The sequence below is a fragment of the Coturnix japonica genome, chromosome 3 (assembly GCF_001577835.2).
Source record: "Coturnix japonica isolate 7356 chromosome 3, Coturnix japonica 2.1, whole genome shotgun sequence".
In the NCBI taxonomy this organism is placed as follows: Eukaryota; Metazoa; Chordata; class Aves; order Galliformes; family Phasianidae; genus Coturnix; species Coturnix japonica.
Window position 1 is genome coordinate 43,685,563 of NC_029518.1, and position 21,098 is coordinate 43,706,660.

At 37.0% G+C, this 21,098-nt stretch overlaps 1 protein-coding gene across 1 annotated transcript in view; it reads left to right on the forward strand.

Annotated features, from left to right (window-relative positions):
- PLEKHG1 (pleckstrin homology and RhoGEF domain containing G1) overlaps positions 1 to 21,098 on the forward strand; it is a 123,253-nt gene that overhangs the window by 11,573 nt on the left and 90,582 nt on the right. The window lies entirely within an intron of this gene.

The window sequence follows — 21,098 nt, forward strand, 5'->3', positions numbered from 1 at the left end:
TATTCTTTCCAAGTTTATTTTTTAGGAGTTTTCTTTTTCGTTTTATTTATTTATTTTAATGGGCTCTTACTACCTGAAGTTCCTGGGGGACCTGAGGAATTTGAAAGAATATAGAAAAGCAAGTGTAGATGTCAATATCTCTTGAATGGAGTAGCTGATTAAATTCATTTTGCTATCTAAACACCACTGTCGTTCCAGAGATCTTCACAGTAGGGCTAGTTTGAGACTGTACTAAATGCTAAGATGACTTTAGGCAAGAAGGTCCTTTTTCCCTTGCTTTTCCTCTTTTCTTACCAAACATCTCAGTCCCAATGCCAACCCAAAGGAATCTTTTCTTCTCTCAGAAGAAAGCAGGCATTCAGTGATCGGCTTTGAGGATAACTGCACAAACACTGCTATTTGGAAAAAAACTCTGTGATTTATAAATAACCTATTTTGCTCCTTCTAGATGAGGAAACTAATTGTTGAAGTCAGTATAGTATGGATTAATTAAAAAAAAAAAAGTAAATTATGTTAATTGCCATTGGCAACAGAGTGAGTATTAATGTACTATAGTAGGAAACTAAACAAGTATCGTAACAGTAGGGCTTTCAATTCATTTTTATAGTATCTACAGATGATCCAGTTGTGATCAAATGTATACTCAGTTTCAGAAGTGTGGCAATTTTGTCCCTTCCAATATTTTGAGGCTGCATAGTTTTAGTATACGCTAGTATGATTGCTAAGCATCTAGCTGAATCTCACATCTGTTAAACATTAGTAAGATTTTTGTTTGGATCCAAGGGATAACCATGTCTGTAAGTAGGAAACCATTTTGCAGAGGATGAGAGAGGAAAGACCAGAGATTCTTGGCATTTTATAAAAATAGCAACTTGAATTTGAATAAGGCCACACGTTTGAGCATAAACAAACAAAAAATTGGGTTGACCTAAATTCAGTATGCTAGTTGCCTTTCTTATTTGCTGATTAGTTAATTGCCAGCAATCTTTTTTCCCTTCCACAAATATGGAGGGGCAGAGTGTTCCCAGGCCCCACACAGCACGTTGTTTTATTTAGCTGAAATTTATGCATATTATAATGCATATTAAGTATTGATCTCATGACCTTAGGAAGTGAATTGCTTGTACAAATTCCCCTCTGCTCCTCCCCCATCCTGAATTCTGTTTCACTGCTTAGCTTTTTTTGAGTTGTAGTGATTTTAATCTGTTTCTATAATGAGCAGAAAAAGCTAAATGAGACTGAAGACTAAAATATTCTAAAAGCTGAGAAAGCATGGTTTGTACACGTGCCCTAAGATGCAGAGGATTTCCTAAAATTCTTTGGGATACGTAGCAGACAAGAACGCTGTTTACAGTGTTTCAGAATATTGTTGAATTAACAAAACTGGAGTGTGTGGGAATGTTTCAGCTGAAGGGATGAGTGGTTCAAGGACTAAATGAAGAATATTTAGGAAGGAATTAATATTCTCTCATTTTCCCATAAAATTAAATTATGATGAGTGGTGTATCTGTCCAAACTATTAAGCTTTTCCTTTTGCAGAACAGCTTTTAGGGCTGTATAATCAACAAGTATACAGATACATAGCTGACAACTATACAGAGAAGTTAGGCTGGCCATTAGAGAGCATATAACAGGGAAAGATTATCATATTGGAAAAGGATAATTGGAAATAAATGGAAAATGCTTAGTGGTGTTAGGCTCACAAGAAAACTCCAAGAAGAGCAGTCTCCAGAAAGAGATTCTTCCCCACTGGCATTCAGCCTTTAAATGGGGTCTAGGAGAGGTGCAGCCACGCTCCACCCCTTCTGGTCACACAGCTGAATTGCCTTCACCTGTGCTCCCACAGATTACTCATTGCTTACCTCAGGTGGTCAATCAGTTCAGGCCATAATTCAACAGTTTCCATACAAGGGCCAAACATTAACTCTGTACCAAATAGCCACCAGCAGTTTTGGCAAGTTCTCTTTAATTTCCAAATCTAAATACAGAGGTTTTAAGAATGTTTAATCCTGAGATTTTTTTAGGGGGAGTGGGGCTTAGCTTATGAAATTTGCTTGTGTGTTATACCAGTTTGAATTGCAAACAGTGTTGTGTGCTTTTAATGGTTTCAGGAAGTTGCTTTGGAAAGAATGAATGTGGCATATAGTGTAGCAAAGGAAAAAATAACGCATTCATAAACTTGTTCAGAATGAGTTTTAAAACACTGCATTTATGCTGTAGGCCAGTACAAATTTGGAAAGCAGACAAAAATTCATTAATCTGTGCATGTCCATTTGCTTTGTTTAGGCCAGGTATGAGGATTTGCATACTATGTGAGGTGGAAGGAATGATGCATGCGCACATATAAGCTTTTCTGTGAGTCTGGTTTTTTGGTATGCAATGGAGAAAAGGTGCAGTGCAAAAATAGGAGCTTAGTTGTGATGTGAAGGCCTGTTAAAGTTTCTTATTGCAGAAAATGCCTACCAGATTGTTAGTGCAGTTGCATGAGTATCCATGGGAATATTCAGGGCTTAATATAGTGTACTGGATTAGAATCTAATACTTTAATTAAAGTTAGCACTTTTTAATAAGTTTTTCCCGAACGCTTTGCTGCTGATCACAGTCAGGCTCATATAGACCTACTGTAAAGTGCATTTTTAAGGTTGCTTGCTGTTGGTAATTTTATGAAACCTCTAATTCTACTTCACAACTTACAGGACAGCCAACTAGTGACTGTGAAATTTAACAGAAGCCTGCACAATTCTGACTGGGTTTCTCAAGATATTAATCCAAGTAACTTACGCCAGCGATCTGTTGAAAGTCCAAACCCTCAATACATATAAACTAAGTTTTGTAAAAAATAGTGTTTAGAAAAAAAAAGGCTTTAATTGATTAAGCCTCTTTTGCAGATGCTGCCTTATTTTCTTACCAGTTCATATGTTGCAGGTTTTTAGCTGTCAAAAAGATCCTGTGAAAAGAATTGTCTGGACAAATTCAGCAATAATATAATAAGAATTTTGTCTATTCTGTGGCCAAAGGAATCTTTTCAATTTTTTTATCTTAAGATGTTGAACAAAAATTCTTATCTCTACCTTTATTTAAAAGCTAACCCAAAGACAAGCTCCCTCACTCCTACTTTCCCCTATGCTCCCTCAGAGCAGTCAGTCCTATCCAGCTGCCATCTCCTATTGTTGTGGTCAGATGATGAAGGAAAAGTGTATGCTTCCTTTTGTGTCCAGTAGATAGGAGTTCTTAACTGATGACTGCAGCTTTCTTTCTGACATAAAGGAAATGAATGGGCAGCAGTGATTATAGCACATCTGTTGTTTTCTGTTGAGCATCCTGTACAGCAGTGAAACTGACTTGAAGACGACTTTTTTTTCCTGTTGGGGACTAGTTAATAGAAGGGATACGGGTGACATGTGACAGCATTGTTTCTTTGTCACAGGTGTAGCCAGAGCAGAAAAACAAATAAGTTGGGACAGGACAACTTGTTTATGTTTTACAAATAAGTGCATCTTACAAAAAAAACCCAGTTATTGCAAAAGGTTTGGGGATGTACTGCACTTTGGTTGGCATAGGTAGGTAATGAATTCTGTCTTCCTGGTGTAGTCCCTGCATAGCAAGCACTTAAAATGGTTCTAATATCTCAAAGAAGTAAATGGAAGTGGGATGCTCTCAGTGCAGCCCCTGATGCTTTCTGTGCAAGCACTCTGACTGTCAACAGGAAGCTGTTTTGCTTGCTCTCTCACAAATTGTGTGAGAAAGCTGTTGACTGAAAGAGCTCTGTAAATCAGAGTCCTTACCGTCTTGGTTTGTTTTCCCTTTTCCTTTCTTTTGCTTTTAATTATGCTTAATTGCAGTGGTGTCAGTGAGGTGCTAGTACTCTGTTTTTGCACAGGCTAAAGATTCTGGTACTTAAACAGTCAGTATTTATGCTGACCTTGGATGGAGCTTTTAAACTGAAACTAGTGCACTGGGTAGTGCTGCCCTCTTTCTTTGCAGTTTCTGCTGTTTGCCTTCTGAAATAGCCTTTTTTTTCCTTTTTCTTTCCCCCTCCTTGTGTGTCTTTTATTTATTTATTTATTTATTTTTCCTCTCGGTCCTTTCTTGCTATTTGATATACCAAGATCTTTTTTGCCCCTTTCTTCTTAAGGATCTCCATCACTTAACAGGGGGGATTTTGAAATGTACAACTTTGTATGCCTAAGATCTTTTTTAGCTGGAGGCTGACAGCCTTTATAGAGCTAAGCAGGTTTTTCAAATAACAGGTGCACATGTCCACTAGAGATCAGAAAAGCAAGCAAGAATAAACAGTGCTGTAGATGAACATCAACATAGTTAATGATGCCATAAATCAATCATGCTGCAATTATGGCCTGGAGGTGCATATACACTGTTGGCAGAACAGGTATCAGTGTGATCCCCTCCTTGGGTACTATTTCCACCTGCAGTCTAAACTCACGAACTGTGCAGAGTAATTAACTGCATAGTGGACCAGCATAGTAAAGGTTAAACTTCTGTCAACTATTGCTTTTTCCTGTAAGTGTGAATGGCTGTTATTTTAGAAAGAATTATTATAACTGTTCCAGCCAAATGCACTTGTATGAACATCTGAGGAGGTATTTGGTGATATTCAGAACACACTGCAGAAAATTGATGCTTCCAGGTTTTTGAAAAAATGAGCACCATAAAAACCAATTTTGAGTCTGTCTTTCCATCTTTTTGTCTTCCCGTCTTTCTTGTAGTGAATTTAATCTTTGTGGGTTTGTTCTTTTTTTTTTTTTTTTTTTTTTTTAAGGGGGTGCAGTGGTGATTTGTTTGTTTTTGATAGGCTTGTCTAAGTGTAATTTAAGCAATTAAATAATCCTTTTGCTTTCTGAATGAGATATACAGAGCCAATGCTCATGCCTCTAAAGCCTTTCAAGCGCTTAGCCTATCCCACAGGATTTTGGAATTATCTTGCATCTGTTGGCAAGCATTATGTTGTAGCTAAATATTAGTCATTGCACTAGCCAAGTAATACAGGAAAACCCTATACAAATCTGTATTTGCTTTTTTTTTAAATTTTAATAAATTCTGTTCAAGGGGCAGGGTTAGTGTGTATGGTAAATTTTAATTTAAGAATCATAGCAGTGCCTCAGTGTAGTGTGTAGAACTGTCTCTTAAAATAAACTTTGGACTATATGTGAGATTTAGTATATTCCATTTGCTATTTAGAGGTTTGCTAAAATGGTCATATTATGGAATACCTGCTTTGGGAATGGTTGTGAACTCTTTCATCCTGAGCTAAGGATGCAGTAGGTGACTTGTAGGTCTGCAGATTGTTTTACAGAACTCTCAAAGAAAGCTTTTTGTTTTGAGCATTGATGACTGCACACTTAGAACAAAATCCTTACAAAAATACTTTTGCTTTTGGGGCAGATACTCACCAGAGCATTGTGATTCATAGGTGTTCAGTAAAAGAAACTGTAGTATGAACTTCAACCCTGAAAGAAAGATTAGCTACTGCTGTTATCAGCACAGACATCACTTTGAAGATACTGAACATCTGGTTTCCTTCTGGGAGAATTACATTTTGTCCACTTGACCCTTTGTAAAAGTAAATATTTATATTAGTTACATTTTGTAGGGATTTTTAAAAAAAATATTTAATACATGGGGGAAAAAAAAACTACTTTGCATACTTAGCTGGAGTAGCATAAGTAGAGTACATCAAATGCTGTTTGGTTTTCTATTCATGAGTTTCTTTTGTAATTCAAAGTAATATTGGAATAGAGTCTGTTTCCCCCCNCCCCCCCCTTTTTTTTTTCTCCTTTTTTTCTTTCTTTTGAATAAAGCATTTATCTTTTTCCTCACTCTCTTGTTACATCCCAAGAGCGTATTTGTTGCTCCCCACAAACTTTTCAGACATGAGGATAAATCCATTATTATGATTATTACATAATAATAATTTAGAAACATGAAGTTGCCTAGTAAATATAGTGTATATTGTGTTTGAGCATCTATGTCTTCTGGGATGAAATGGAGGCCAAAGAATATTGGATATATGTCTTCTAATCCTATTTTCAAAGTTAAATAGAAAGCATCTGAAATCATACTTATTATATTTGTTTCTTCTATGTAGAAATAGACTGCTTTGGGAAAAAAAATACTCTTCATACATTCAGATTTAAACACTACAGTTGCTTGTTTTGTGGGAGTATAACAGTGAGTGAGCGTGCATCTTTAAAGGACACAGTGTGTAACCATTTCAGTAAGAAAAGGCATTGGGCTTTGTGAAATATTACATTTGGAAAAACAGTTTAAAAAGCAAAGTCAGGATTTTTTTTCAGCCTTTCTTTTTTTGTGGGGGCAGGGGGAACGAGGGGAAGAATGCAGGACTTCACAGAACTGGTGCACATTTTCCTGTCAAAATAATAACGCTATTTAAAACTGAATCTTACTTTTCACAAGAATCACACAGAATCACCAGGGTTGGAAGGGACCTCAAGGATCATGTAGTTCCAACCCTCCTGCCTAGCAGGGCCACCAAACATTCACATTTTCTAGATCAGGTTGCCCAGAGCCCTGTCCAACCTGATCTTGAACACCTCCAAGGACGGGGCATCCACAACCTCCCTGGGCAGCCTGTTCCAGGACCTAACCACTCTCTTAGTAAAGAACTTCCCCCTAACGTCCAACCTAAAGATCTCTTGGTGTGTTTTTTTTATCATTTTTATTTATATTTGTGAGGTAAAGTCTTCCAGTGATTTTTCTTCACAGAAAAATGTTATTTTCCAAATTCTGCATTTTATTTCTCTGTAAGTTTGAAAAATAGTTGTCTAGTAGTTTCTAATATACCGATCTTCATTTTTGGGATTTATTTCCATAGAAAAGATTCTTTCTTTGTTTTAATATGAATAATCTGACAAACATGTTGGATGCGAGATGCTTGGAATCATGATAAATGATTCACTGTTTCCTGCTGCTTCCCACTTGACATGTGGAGCTTTTTATTGGTGACTTATCAAAAAAGTTAAGATCTACTTCAAATTCTTATAAATTTGATTTTTCCCTTTATTACTAATAATCTGTTTTACAATCATAGAATGGTTTGGGTTGGAAGGGACCTTTAAGGTCATCTATTTCAACTCCCCTGCTATAGGCAGGGGCACCTCCCTCTCGACCAGACTGCTCAAAGCCTCATCCAGCCTGGCCTTGAATGCTTTCAGGGAGGGCGCAACCTCAACCTCCCTTGGCAACCTGTTCCAGTGTGTCACTATACTCACAGTACAGAAATTCCTCCTAATATCTTGTCTAAATCCACCCATTTCCAGTTTAAAGCCATTTCCCCTCACATCCTGTTGCCACATGCCCTTACAGAAGTCCCTTCCTAGCTTTCCTATAGGCCCCTTTCAGGTACTGGAAGGCCACTATATGTTCTCCCTGGAGCCTTCTCTTCTCTTGGCTAAAAACCTGTGGTCTTTTGTACATCTAAGATACATTGCTTATGTAGTGAGCACCATTACTGCCTGCCTTTTTGCTGGATGTTCTAATGCTGAGGGTATATTAATCTTTGGGGTGAAGTGAAGCCTTCAAAAGATGGTGTGCCAATTCTAGTCTCAGAACAGAGAGCTTTTGGTCTGGCGGGTTAGAGGATAGTAGAAGATATTCGTGCCAGATTTGCATAGAATCTAAGCTAAAACTTAGATCAAGAGTTTTTTTTTTTGTGTTTATTTTTATTTTAGAAGTTCATACTTCTAAAATTTGCCTCGTGCACCACTGTTTATGAGAAATGATATTACAGTGGACTTTAAACAGGACATCATAATTTAAAAATTTATAGTGTCTCTGAAGCACATCTGGTAACACAAGATCTAATGCTATTAATTTGGATAGAACAAGGAGTTCTTTATGAATTGGCACTAGCTCATTTAAATTAGTTTGCTGCTAAATTAGTGATGATCAAGGGAGGGCAATCTGCAATAATGACCATCTGCTGTGCTATTAAAGCCCAGCAGACTTCAAGAGCTGCTTCAACTGTGGTAACATGCTGGTGCCATCCATAATATCTGTATTGCTACTATGCATAGAAAAAATAAACAAAAGCTGGACAAAAGCATAAAATTCAGGTACTCTTTTTGCAAACAGTCTGTCTTCTTCAACTTTGTAGTGTCTGGGAATGTTTCTTGTTTTTCCTTGAATCAGTAGTGGTAGACCTAGTGGCCTCAGACTTTCCTTGAGTAACATGGAGGTAGAAGTTTTCTGCTCTGCCACTGGAGTGAGCCTGAATTCTTTGCCAGTGCATAGCACTCAATTGCAATTCACAATAGCAAGTGAATTTATAATTCAGTTTTATTTTCTGTTTATCAATTGTTCTCCAGTCTTGAGAAATGGATTTCCCCCTGCCCCCAGGAGGAATAAGTGGCATGAAACCAGAATGTTTGGCATTAGACTAGAGGAGCCCCACACAAGTGCTTGATTTTTGGTGCCACATTGTATGTATGTTAATCAAATGAGTCCTCAGATCTTTGTTGTTACTGATTCCATGCACCTAGGTCACAACCCTAAATGTAGTTTAGATGCCTGAAGTTGTAATTGTCATAAAGATTTTTTACAGCCTTTCAACACTGAGAGTAGTGTACATTTCTTGATATTGTTAAACCATATTTTGTCTTATCTGTACCCTTATCAGGTGCAAGGATATAGGTACTTGAGTAAATTCTTTAGTGTAAATAACTGTATATCTGAGGGAGGCATGAAATTCCCCTGCATGAGCAGTTTCCATCCCTGGTTCCCTGGATATTACTTTTCAAAGATGAGTGATATAATTGTGTTGTGCGCTTGCTGGAAATGAGATAAGTACTTGGGGCTTTTTCTTAAAATGCAATCAGCACTGCTGATAGAAAAATTCATTCTTAATTCTGAGTTTGTGGAAATCATCATGTAAGTATACATTTACGTATGTATAAATAGGCATAATGTAAATATTATAATATCTCTATAGTATTGCACTTCCTGCAGTTGATCTTTATCAGTAAAAGAAAACAAATCATTTTGCCTTGATGATTATCTTGTGTTAATCTAGGATTGCTTAGTTGTATTTTTAAAGATATTGCTCACGATAGATGTTTGGGAGATGCCAGTGTCCACTGGTGTTTTAATTGGCTGCATCTAAAGATGGGGTATTAACAAAGCGCATCTCATACCCTATATAAAGTATTAACACTTAATTTGTGCTACAGTAGCCTACAGTACCAGGCTCAAACTTAGAAATAAGAGTCATACAAAAAATACGAATACCTGAAAATTAGTCTTCCCCGTTCAAATATTTTAACATACGTATAATGCTTATGGTTTCTAAGGAAGCACTCATAGCCTGTGGTTTGTCTTCTTTGTTTTTAATGCCATTTCAGCCTTCATTTTATTACTTTCTGGAGAGCTTCTACTAATACCTGAGTGGAGAGGGAAAATACTGCCTTTTGCAGCAGCTCTAACAGCTTTTCTTTCCATGGAGCAGAACAGGGTGCCAAACAGATGATCGCACACACAGGTTACTGCTGTTTTCATGATCCAGAACAGTTTTAGCAGGGCCCATAATCAATTTTCAAAAGTTTTCAAGACGTTTGAAGTTGGTAGTTACAGGAGACCTGATTTAACTAGTAATATTAATTTATAATAAATAATCAAATACTTGAACTTGAATGTAGATTTTGCCTTCAGTTAACCTTGGGAAAAGAAAAATAGCTCTAGAAGCATTACGAAAGGTACGCTACTGTAACTCTCTAGGGCTTACATAACCCAAATCTTCTTCTTTGTCTTTGCTTCTTTTTGACTCGCATCTATATTGAAAATAAAACCAACTAATAAGGATGATTGGACAAAAGTACCATGTAGATATCTGCTTTAAAATAGATAAAATGTTTCTTACATTTACATCGAAAGCTTTCAAAATTTCCCAGAATTACTGATAATTTTGAAATTTGGTTGTGACTTCAACCTGAACTGAATTGATTTTTTGAAGCAAGTCAGGTTCCTATTTTCCACAAATTAGCACAGATTCCAAAGAGACTAATTGGTTTTGCAATGTTTGGCCTTACTTTTGTAATACTTATGGTGCCTTGCAGCTTCTTCCCTAACTGTAATAGCTTTTGCTAAAACCATGAAGGAGTTGGAGTTAAGCAAGCAACATGAAAATCCAAACCACAAAAATCTCACTTCCATTAAGGGTCTGCTTTCCATTTCATGCTAACATTACCCTGATAGTGTCAGAAGGACTGCCCAAACCTCAGACTCGTGTGTTCCCTGAGGTGGTATCTTGAAATGTCCTCTCACTGCAAGTGAGCTGGGAAAAGTGGGGGAGGTAGGGACCAAGGAGAAGAAAAAACTTATAAACAGCAGAATTTGAAACTGGAGTGGCAATAGTTTGATTGATGCCCCATGACAGATCAGAGGGGAAGATTAGAGGGGAATGAGAAGCCCTGTTTGGCAAAAAATGCTGGCAGCTTGATGGTAGCCCTGGAACCACTACACAGGTTGAGGGGTGGTGGCAGGGAGAAGAATATGGGGATGAGAAGGAGTTGGAGTGACTGCAGTCAGATCTAGAGGAACAAACACTTCTTTCTCTACCCACTCCTATTGTATAAATGGAGTAAGGCTTCTGGGCTGCATAAACTCATTTGCTCATGAAGTAGAATGATTTCCTGCTTTTTCTGGTAATATACAAAGCCCTTTATGCATTTGAAATTTTGAAATACAACAGAGTAATCTTTTCTTTTTTTCCTTTTTAAATTTTGCCCTGCTGAATATGCTGACATCATCTGGGATCCCAGATGCTGGTCTTAGTTAGCTATTCCTCCTTCTAGATCCAGATGAAACTTAGGGTCATTAGTATTCATGTGTTGGCATCCTCCAGGGTGCAGAATGTGGAATATACAGCAAGAGTGGAGGAATGGAGATTTTTATGTATCAAAGGCTGAATTACTTAACTTGAAATAGCATTTATTGGAACACATTTGTGTTTTTTCTTCAGCAAATCAGTACTTAATATTTGAATAAAACATTAAGGCTTATAAATGTACATATATTTAGTTGTATATCTTGGCAGTGCTTTTAGGTTTGTTCCTCCATTGCTTGAATACGGAAGGCTATTTTGTAAAAGGTTCACCTAAGTTATTTCTTCCCTTAAAAAAATGGAAGAAAAGGAACTTTCATCTGAATTCACCGGGCTTAGCTCAGAGAATTCAAAAGGCTTTGGAAACTGGCTGAAGTTCTTGATACTGAATTGAGTAATATCCCCTTGAATATTTACTTTAGTCAAGTCTGTTCAGAGATTTCCCCCTCCCCAAACCCCCAGCCTTATTTGTATTGATTTCCAGTACTAGATCAAATGGACAAAGAAATGAGAGAAAAGATGTATATTCCAGCAGCTTTTTTATTCTTGTGGCCTAAGTTTGTGTTCTGTGTTTACACAAATAGAAGTAAATGGAAAAGCCTAGTTTTGTACTACAGATATCAGTCTGTCAGCAGGAATTGCACTGCCAGTAGGAAAACAATGTAAGTCATGGTTTTTATTTCTCTCTGAAACCACACTGTTGATACACATGTCATGAAAATGGCTCAGTATGAAAGAAGTATGCATGATAGTTTCTTATTGCTGGTTTTGGTATAGGATTTGATACAGTACAGTGATTTGTTGATGTTAACTTTCTTGTATCCCTCCACACTTCTAATACGGTGCAAAATATTTACATGCCTTTGAAATTTCTTGATGTGATTTTGGGAATTATATTGATTTTAGCTTATTTAAGGAAAATTGAATTTCTTTAGGTAGCTAGTTGTTCTTTTTCATCATCTTTCTGAGGACAGAAATGAAATACTTGATTGCTCCATTCTCATGCTGTTTGCATATGAAAGTGATGCATCTTTTACTCTCCTAAAACTTCCCAGGATGTGAAAAGGTAGGAAGAGAAACATCCCTGTGTCAGTGATGGCAGTTCTGACAACACAACAAGAGCAGGGAAAGCTGACAGTTCAGTGTGTGATGGGTTTCTGATTCTCTGCTGGCAGAATAAAAAGCTGTGCTCCTCAGTGTGGTCAAAACTGAAAGTTAAGAATAGTGGCCTTCACCATGTAGTGAACTATTTCTGGGGAGAACTAGGACAGCTATTCAAAGTGAGAATGTCTGTTCATAGAAATTTTTAAAATGGCATGTAGTCTTAGCATCTTCTAACACTTCTCAAAACAAAAGGTAACACTGGTGGAAATACTTTATTGACTACCACAGCTGTATCCAAACATGTTTCCCAATGATCATTATACTTCAGATAATCTTAAATTTAAAGCACAAAAGGATTTGGGCTGATTTTTCTCCTATCTAATGGAAAATTACAAAGCAACATTCAGTTCAACAAAAAACGTCTCCTGGCACCAGCTGTGAAAGCTGTTGCTTTGAAAAACTTCACAGTACACAAGTGCTGAGTCTTTCAGAGATCTGTTTTATGATCTGTCCATGCAGTAAAATTGGACAACTATTATTTTAATGTGTAATAGATATTTATTTGGTACTATGTTTGAAAGCTGGGTCAAAGTATTCATTTTGGTTAGAAAAGGTGAATGAGAGTCCTGTCAGAATGCAAAGTGCAATGGCTCAGACTGTCCACTGTTTTTGCAGATTACTTGGAAACAGTTCAAGCTGTGTCCCAACTTGTTCTTCTGAAGCAGTCATTCAGACTCCTTTGCAAATCATGTCAGGCTGAAGATGGTTGCTGTGTGTTTTCCTTTCACCAGTGTTAGCCTCTTAGGTACTACTTGAGCTAATCAGCAACGTGTGAAACCTTTCTCTTTCTAGTCATGTTTGATTTAATATTGCATATTCTTCATACTGAAGCATGACTTTATATGTGTATACACACACACACACACACAAGCACGTATTTCCATATATTGGACATAGTATAGTGGGAGCTATTTGTAGTGAGTGCATGGTTGGACTGGATGATCTTTTAGGTCTTTTCCAACCTTGGTGATTCTGTGATATACAAAATTGTGATTAACCAGAGACTAAGCATGAATGTAGTTTTAAACTATATCATTTCTCTGTGCTGTTCACTAGGAATATGTATTTAAATGTCATAATCGTAAGTAGGGCTAAACTTGCAATTGCAGAGCTCTGCTGATCTGGGGATGTGATATTCAAAGCTTACATATACAGAGAGATAAAGCCCTGGCTTACTGTAACTATTAGTCCAAGTGTTCTGAAGATAACTGCCAATTTTGGCTCTAAAAATGTATTATTTGCAAGTCACACTTCAACAGTTGTGCTCTGGAGAGGTTTGATAAATAATGTAGTGTTTTTACAGGAAATGTCCAAATCTGAGTTATAAGGCCATTCATTCTGACAACCTACTTACAAGTGAGTGTGCACAGTGCTGTTAGTTTATCTTTTATCGGATTCCTTTTTTCCCATGTGCATGCAGTGTACATATATAAGAAAGTATGTACACCCAGACATACATGCCTATGCATTAAGAAAAAGGAGAAGCTGAAGAAGCATGCCAGTGGTCCTGCCGCTGACCGCCAGCACCAGGGCTGGGAGGCAGCCAGCAGCAGCACTTGGATAACTGGAATATGTCAGAGTTGAGAAAGCTTTATCCATTGAATGCTTTACGGTCTTTGTACTGTTGTTTTCCTAATTTCACGTACTCTATGATGAAAACAAAACCCCAGATGTTTCCATTAATCACACTTTGCTCCATGCAAGAAGCTGGGACGGTCTTTTTCTGATGGCTCCTAGGAGAAAAATGTGTTTTACAGGATAAATATATTTAAGTAACATGATTATGCATGACTGTACTTTGGCTAGCAACAAAAATGACACTTTAGAAAAGCCAGCTTGGATATTATTTTTCTAATAATTTTGAAGCCCATCTTTCAACCTCCCAGCTCATCGGTAGTACTATGCTCAGTCAAGTCCATTGCAACTGCAGGAAGCTCACAAACAGCTTTCAGGGAGTCCTTTTCCTAACACAGAGTCACATCCATCCCTTTCCTTGCAAATGTAATGGAGTCACCATTTCTTAAGGAGAGAAAAGAACTCAGTGAAGGATCCAAGTGTAAGTGATAGTTATTCATTATCATGGCTTAAAGTAGGCTTCTTTTTTTATGAATAAGAGGCAGCAATGCCAAACCAAACATTCTAGTTTTTATTTTTTTGGTCTAGCTTTCCAGAACAGTTTACAGATGAGGGGAAAAATATTTTTTCCTCTTGTTTGCCTATTACAAAGTGAATGAACCTTCAGGACTGTGCTGACACTGTCTTTTCTAAGTATGATCTACTTCTGAAACGTTTGCTTTATGTTGACTTTTTTTTCCCTCATACAATAACATACAAAGTTGTTTCTTTAAAACTATATAGTGAGGCCAAATATATTACCGGCATTTTATTTAAGAGGTAAAGCAGCATAATTAGAGTTGTTACATACCAATCACTCTATTGCTAGCAAAACTAAAGAAAAATGACTGCACCTTGAAAAATGTGTGCTTGCGAGAATAAGTTGTGGTTTTAGTTTGGTACAGAAACAGATTTTTGGTTTCTACTTTTTCCTTCCCCTTTCTTTCTGGGGGTCTTTCAGAAAGATGTATTTAAATGGATTTAAGAAGAGACCCCTAAAATAGATGACTCTAAAGTGGATGCATCTGTACTTCTCATAACACATTGAGCTGTTCAGTAGGATTTGAGGATTTATATTTTGATTCATTCTCTCTATTTCTTAAACTGTCCATGACTGCAGTTTCAAGGTTATATGAGTTTAGGGAGACTTTGTTCCCTATCTCATTGTTTTGACTTTGGCCCTACTTAGAATGAAAATAATTACGAATTTTATTTGTCTCGTAGATATTATCTTTTCTACTGACCTTAAAAATATCAAAGAGCTTCTCTTTAAGAGGGCTATGAAACCTTCATATGAGACACAACAATATAAATAAATCTAGAGGAACTTCAGTTGTTATCATAGTTGTGTGATTTTAGGAGAGACTACACTATGTAATGCGCATAGTCCTTACCAAGGTGACAGCAAAGTTTTTTGCTTTTTCTACAAAATAAATATGAGTGTTAGTGATCTTTAACTGATTGTCAAGAAATACTCTGGAGCAGAAACAGATATCTGAAAATGAAGTGCCATAATGAGAAAGGCATGCAGACATGGTGAGAATGTCACTATGTGAGAACAAAATTATTCAGCTGTGCTTAAAACTGCACGTGGAAATGGGTTTGAGTTTATTTAATGCTTTGTGTATTAAAACTTGTGATCATTATCATTTAATTTTTTTTGCTGAGATTGGTTTCTTTGTGTTGCAACAACAACTTTTATTCCTTGCAGGCTGTTTCAGTTTCATTTCCTCCTCTGGTTGTGTGTATGATGGAATGATGAATTTGCACAACAGTGGTCTTTTTCAGGACAGAATATAGCGATATCCTAAGCACAGAGATCAAACAAAAAGAGAAGCACCGTAAGTGCTACCACACAACTTCTGTGACAGAAAAGCAATTTGTAGGAGACTTGAAGACTGTGAAAGCAGGTATCAGGTATTAGCCAAATCAGCATCTCTCCTATTGTGTGAAGTTCAGAGCTTTGAAAAGGAATTTGAGCTACTCTGAGAACCATGCTGCTGAAATCCTTTCCCTTCAGGTGCTTTTTCACAACCGTGAGCACTATAAAGCAACTTTTATTGTGGCTGGAATTTGACAGGTTCTTATCCAGCTTGTGGAAGGAGGCTTTCTCATTTGTTTGCTTGCTATTGTTATATTGGTAGTGGTTGGTTGGTTTTTTTTTTTTTTTTTTGTTTTTTTTTGTTTTTCCTCTTTTTTTCTTCTCCTTTGGAAACTGAGACATTGAGCATCTGTAGTTGCTCTTAGAACTTTTCTCATGAGAAAGTTCACATTATAAAAAGGGGAGATGGCTTTGAAGAGCAGATTTCTTTGATAGAGTAGTACTTGGTAGCTATGTCTTACTACTGACTGCTTGTAGGGCCTGTGATAAGCTTTTCTGCTAGTCTGTAAATAGTTCAGGGCTGATCTCCTTGTCCTGGTTTCCACTGTTTTCCTTCAGTGTGTTTCAGGAATGTCCTGTGCTAAGGTATCTCATTTAAGTCTGCCTATTTTCTCATGCTGCAGTAGAAATCTGATTTATTCTGACTATAGAAATTTAATAACTAAACAAAAGAATTGTTTGGCTAGTAGGCCAAGATTAAGACTTGAGCACTAAGCAGGACATATAAAACACCAGAAAACTGTAGGGATTTGTAGCACAGTCTTGGCATGCCGTCCAGAAGGGACAGACAGTTTCAGCTGCTCACACTTGGTTTATCTGTTTCATTGTAAGCAGCAGCTAGTGCCACCTGCGGGAGCTTTGCTGGAACAGGTGGTGTTAGCATACAGAGGTGCAACACCATTAAGAAAACAGATGGGAATGTGCTATCAGAACTTTGTGTCACCACAAAAGAGATACCAGGGGCTTTTTTTCTATCAGTTTGCTGTGGTACAGCATGACTACAGCAGAGCAGGGCTGATCTCTAAGCAAAGTTACATGTTCAAAAGGTGATAATTTAAAAAATACTAACTGATGGTTGATCTTTACAAAATAAAAATGATAGTGGTTAATTATACTGAAATAATTTCATATAATCTGCGCAAAATTGACTTGAGTTAGAAGACTGCTACTTCTGCTCAGCTGATAAATCACTGTGCTTATTTCACTGTTAAAAGATTGTGTCTTTCTGCTTAGGCTTTGAACTGACACTCTGCAGGGGTATTTGGGAGTCTACAGGTTATTTGATGGAATGTCAGTGGAGGTTTTGATCCCACAGAAGACCCTGCAGAGAAGGCTTCCTCTTTGTTTCCCTTGGCAGAGAAGCAGCATATGGTGGTGTTAAGTAAGGAGTCTCACAGCACGTTTGGACACTGACCAAATGTCTCATCTTTTCAAGAAATTCATTCTATACAAAGTTTGAAGGAGAAGATTCCACATCATGTTCCCTCCTAGACCTCATATCATCTGTTACTTTGCAAAAATTTGCTCTCTTAATTAGTGAAGTGAAATATAATTATTAGTTGCTGAACTCGATATTTTATTGGGTTTGGAAAACCATTGCCAAGCCCTGGGGCAGGATTGGAAATGGATTCAGAGCTGTAGGAGAGACTGGAGAAGCAAGATGTATGTGTAGCAGTTAAACCACAGAGCAGGCAGCCAGCTCATTCCCTTTGCTGGAACATTTGTGATGTTTTTCAGATCCAAAACCAGTGAATTGCAGCAAACCAAAATGAAAGTGACAAGGGGAATTCTGTGATTTGGTCTTTGCTTGAGGGGAAAGAGTTGGGTATTTTTGGTTGCAGCTGCAATTTGAACAATTGACTCCAGAAACTAGTCAGAGAATGTTGTAGCCTTGTGCTGTTTTGAAGAAAGGTGGAGGAGAGGTTATGTTGCTGCGACTTTCACTGATAGGACAAATGAGATGCAAAGAATGTTTTGTTCCTTCTTGTCAGATGATTTTGTTCAAAGCAGCTCATCTCTTGGTACAGTTGCTGTAGTGTCACTTTCGCAGCCTTTCTGTGGGAAATGAGGGAGACCTGCTTTGGCTATGAGACAACTTATCCCCTTCTCCTCAGCCACAAAATAGGGCTTGGAATGCTTCAGTGTGCGTTTTGATGCAGGGGAAAAAAGGCTGAAAGATTTTTGTGGGAGAGGACTGCTGGAAAAGGGAAGCAGTAATTCACACCCACATTCAGAGCTCGGCTGGAAGGAAATGAAAGGAGCCATTAGAATTCTGTGCAGTCTTGAAGAACTAAATACTAACTTGAAACAACACTTTAATCTTAAACAAGTACTGCTGTGTTACTTTGAAAGACTAAGTAGTGATGATGCATAGGCACATCAGTGAGGCTAAATAGCATACGAGGATTTGTATCCTGATTTCTGTCCTTTCCATGATATTTAGAGTTTTTTCGGTGTCATCTCTTGGTTCATGTGAAAGAACTGTGTTAGTGTTTGCATGTGATCTAGCTTTCATGGTTTGTGTGACCTTGGATCAAAGCTATTCTCATGGGTTTCAGAGCAGTAATGTTTCAGGTCCATAAGGGAATTTGAAGACAAACAAATTGCTAAAAACTATTTCTAGGACGGATGTTCTTCTTCTCTAACAAAGATATATGCAACCTTTAAGAGCAAAATGTCAAGTTCTGGTCGCATTAATATGGGTGAGATTTTTGCAGTAACTTTCCTTGGAATCTGGAGTTCATCCTGCAGCCTGTGACTTTCCGAGTGCTGTTTATGGTGGTCTGAGTGATGCTGCCTTCAGAAACACATCCACCTAAGAAGTGTATCATTCTGTGCAGGCTGTGCGTGGGCATCTGAGTTTACTTGTTAATTTGCAGAATTTTGCATGTCAAGAAAACTACAAATACACCCTTTGTCCCAAGCCAATTTAACACTTCCTTCTTTTTTTCTTTTTTTTAAAGTTGTAGCAGGAAGAATTCATCCAAATGTTATTTTAAAATAAACGAGCAGATGGTTTTACTATTAGCAGTATTGTGTGTAATGTCAGCTGTTTCACTTGTATTAGTCTGCTTTTGTGGCTGTTTAAACTGCAGAGAGCTACATCTAAAAATAAAAGACAGTATTTTAAAGGAATACCACTGTTGATTGTGCATAAAGTGGCTAAAACAGGAGCAGTAGTTATTATTAGTTAATATTAGTATTGGTGATTGTGCCTCTGGAAGACTGGAAAGAAATGTACAGTCTACTTAAGGTTCTGTGCAGTGAGAGGTTTTTGAAGAAATCCAATCAGCTTCTTTGAATGTGATCACTTCCAGCTCTTTGGAACAGATACAGTGTAGAGGCTGGTGATGTGACACAAAGGAGGAAGTTCAGGTTGGATTTGGTCTGTGATGTTATTCAACACAAATATATACCTGCCTTCTATAGATACCACTGCAAACGACATTGTGATCAGCAATTATTTCTTTTAAGCTGCTTGATGCTTTCTTAGAGCATCAAAAGATGCTCTAAAAATGGAAAAGATGGAAAAGAAATCTTCTCTCTAATGAGAATCTCTCTAAGAAATTGAAAAATTGCAATAATTCAGTTTATAGTTATTTTCAATAATTATGAATCAGTTGTGTTCTGTAAGCTGGAACATTTTCTCATGAATTCAGTTATGCTGTGTTAGTGATTCGGACCCCATGTTTAAAGGAAATAAGGTCTTATATTTTTCAAAAAATAAAAATAAAAATATAATTTTTTTAAAAGCAGGGTTTTAAAAGCAAACCAATCTACTAAAAGGAACAACAAATCTCTTGAATTAGGACCTCCCAATATGCCTGTTTGGGTGGCCCTGGCTGATTATGGCCTGTGAAAATGCATGGTCATACATCTGAATATTTTTGGTTAGTCTTAAAAGATTTGCCTAATTAAGAAATGTAAACAGTATGGCTGTGTTTATTCATAAGTTATGAATGCCTACATATTTCAGGTTCTCTTATTGGTATGCTCTGTGAAAAACTGCTTAGGCAAAATCACCAAGTACCCCATTTGTGACAGGGATAGATGGGCCAAAGGTGCAGGGGCAATTTAAAGATGTGTCCATAATTATATTAAGAATTTTTGGAAGGATCTAAAAGGAATGGCTTTAATGGTCCTTCGTATGATTGATTCTGAAATCAGTAGTACTAGTAATAATAACCCAAAGTTTGCAACATAGCAATTTGGATAAATGGAGCTTGACTGTTTAGCAAGCGAAGGAGAATTACACGCACTCTTCTACATCTTGCTAGCGAGCTTTTACTCCAAGCGCTGCATCTCTGCTGTGTTTTCACATGAATCCTACATAGCCCTGTTGTGAACCACCACTGCTTTTATATCATTAGTGTGTCAGTAAGTTACTCTCTGAGCATTTTCATAGGGAAGTCTACTTACATATTTACTTTAATTGTATGTAGCTCAAAACAGCCAAATCCAGAAGATAAATAAATATCCACAGTCTGTTATTTTAAACGTGCAGTACCCTGAATTTGCAATACAGAACAATTTATTTAAAATGTAGAATTTATAGAAATGATTTAATTTAGTTTGAAGTGGATCACAGAATTCGATACAGACTGTTTTTATTGGTGTGATTTCTTAGTTTAAAAGTACTGTAGAATTAACTAGTTTATAGTATCAATCACTGAAGGAGTGTAGCTACGAACTGATGCAAAATTCACAAAAATGCATTGCATCACTGAATGTATAGTGTTGGATGAGCTTGCCAAGTTTTAGAGTTAGTTGATGTATTAATGCTAGCTAACTGCCTAGTGATGATAAGCACAGACTATTAACTTGAAGGAATTTGAGCAATAGACTATTTTTTTTTAATACCATTTGGAGTTTGTGTTTCTGTTTTTACGCAAATTTATAAAGTGTTTTTGGAGACTGTTAAGTATTCACAGATCATGTTGAGGGCAAGCTCAATTACTTGCTTTGTGACACTGTCCCATTGTCATTCATGAGCTCAGGTGCACAGACATTTATAAAACATTGTCTAGCACAATATAAGCACTATCACTACTAATTTTAGGGAGAAGAGAGGAAACTTTTTGGCTAGTTCCAAATGCTCAGTGTGTGTCATGTTCTGCAGATGAAACACCTGATTTATTGGCAAAGTTGTTTCATTAGTGGTAATTTCTGGGAAAGAGCTGACAAACTTTATCTTGAGGAGAGATGAACTGGCTGATATAGGAAGTCACATGCAGTAGAGTTTCCATCAGCTAAATTTGTATTAGCTGCATTAATGAAATCTTTAGTTGTGTTACTGGATCATAGCTTCACGTGTGTCTAAGGTAAAAATATATGAATTTAATATGATGAATATAATTGCCCTGGTTAGCATGCCTGAAATTAAATTACTTAAGAAATCCTTCCTTTTTTATTTTGTATAGTTCACAATTATTGCAAACTCAATTCCTTTATTGTTTACTCATGTAGAAATGTTTTAATTCTAGTTTTGGTGATTGAATTCAGAAATAGGCATATAAATTTGAGAGCAAAATAATTGAATAGGAAAGAAAATGTCTATCTTTTGTTTTATTAATGTTCAGTCCC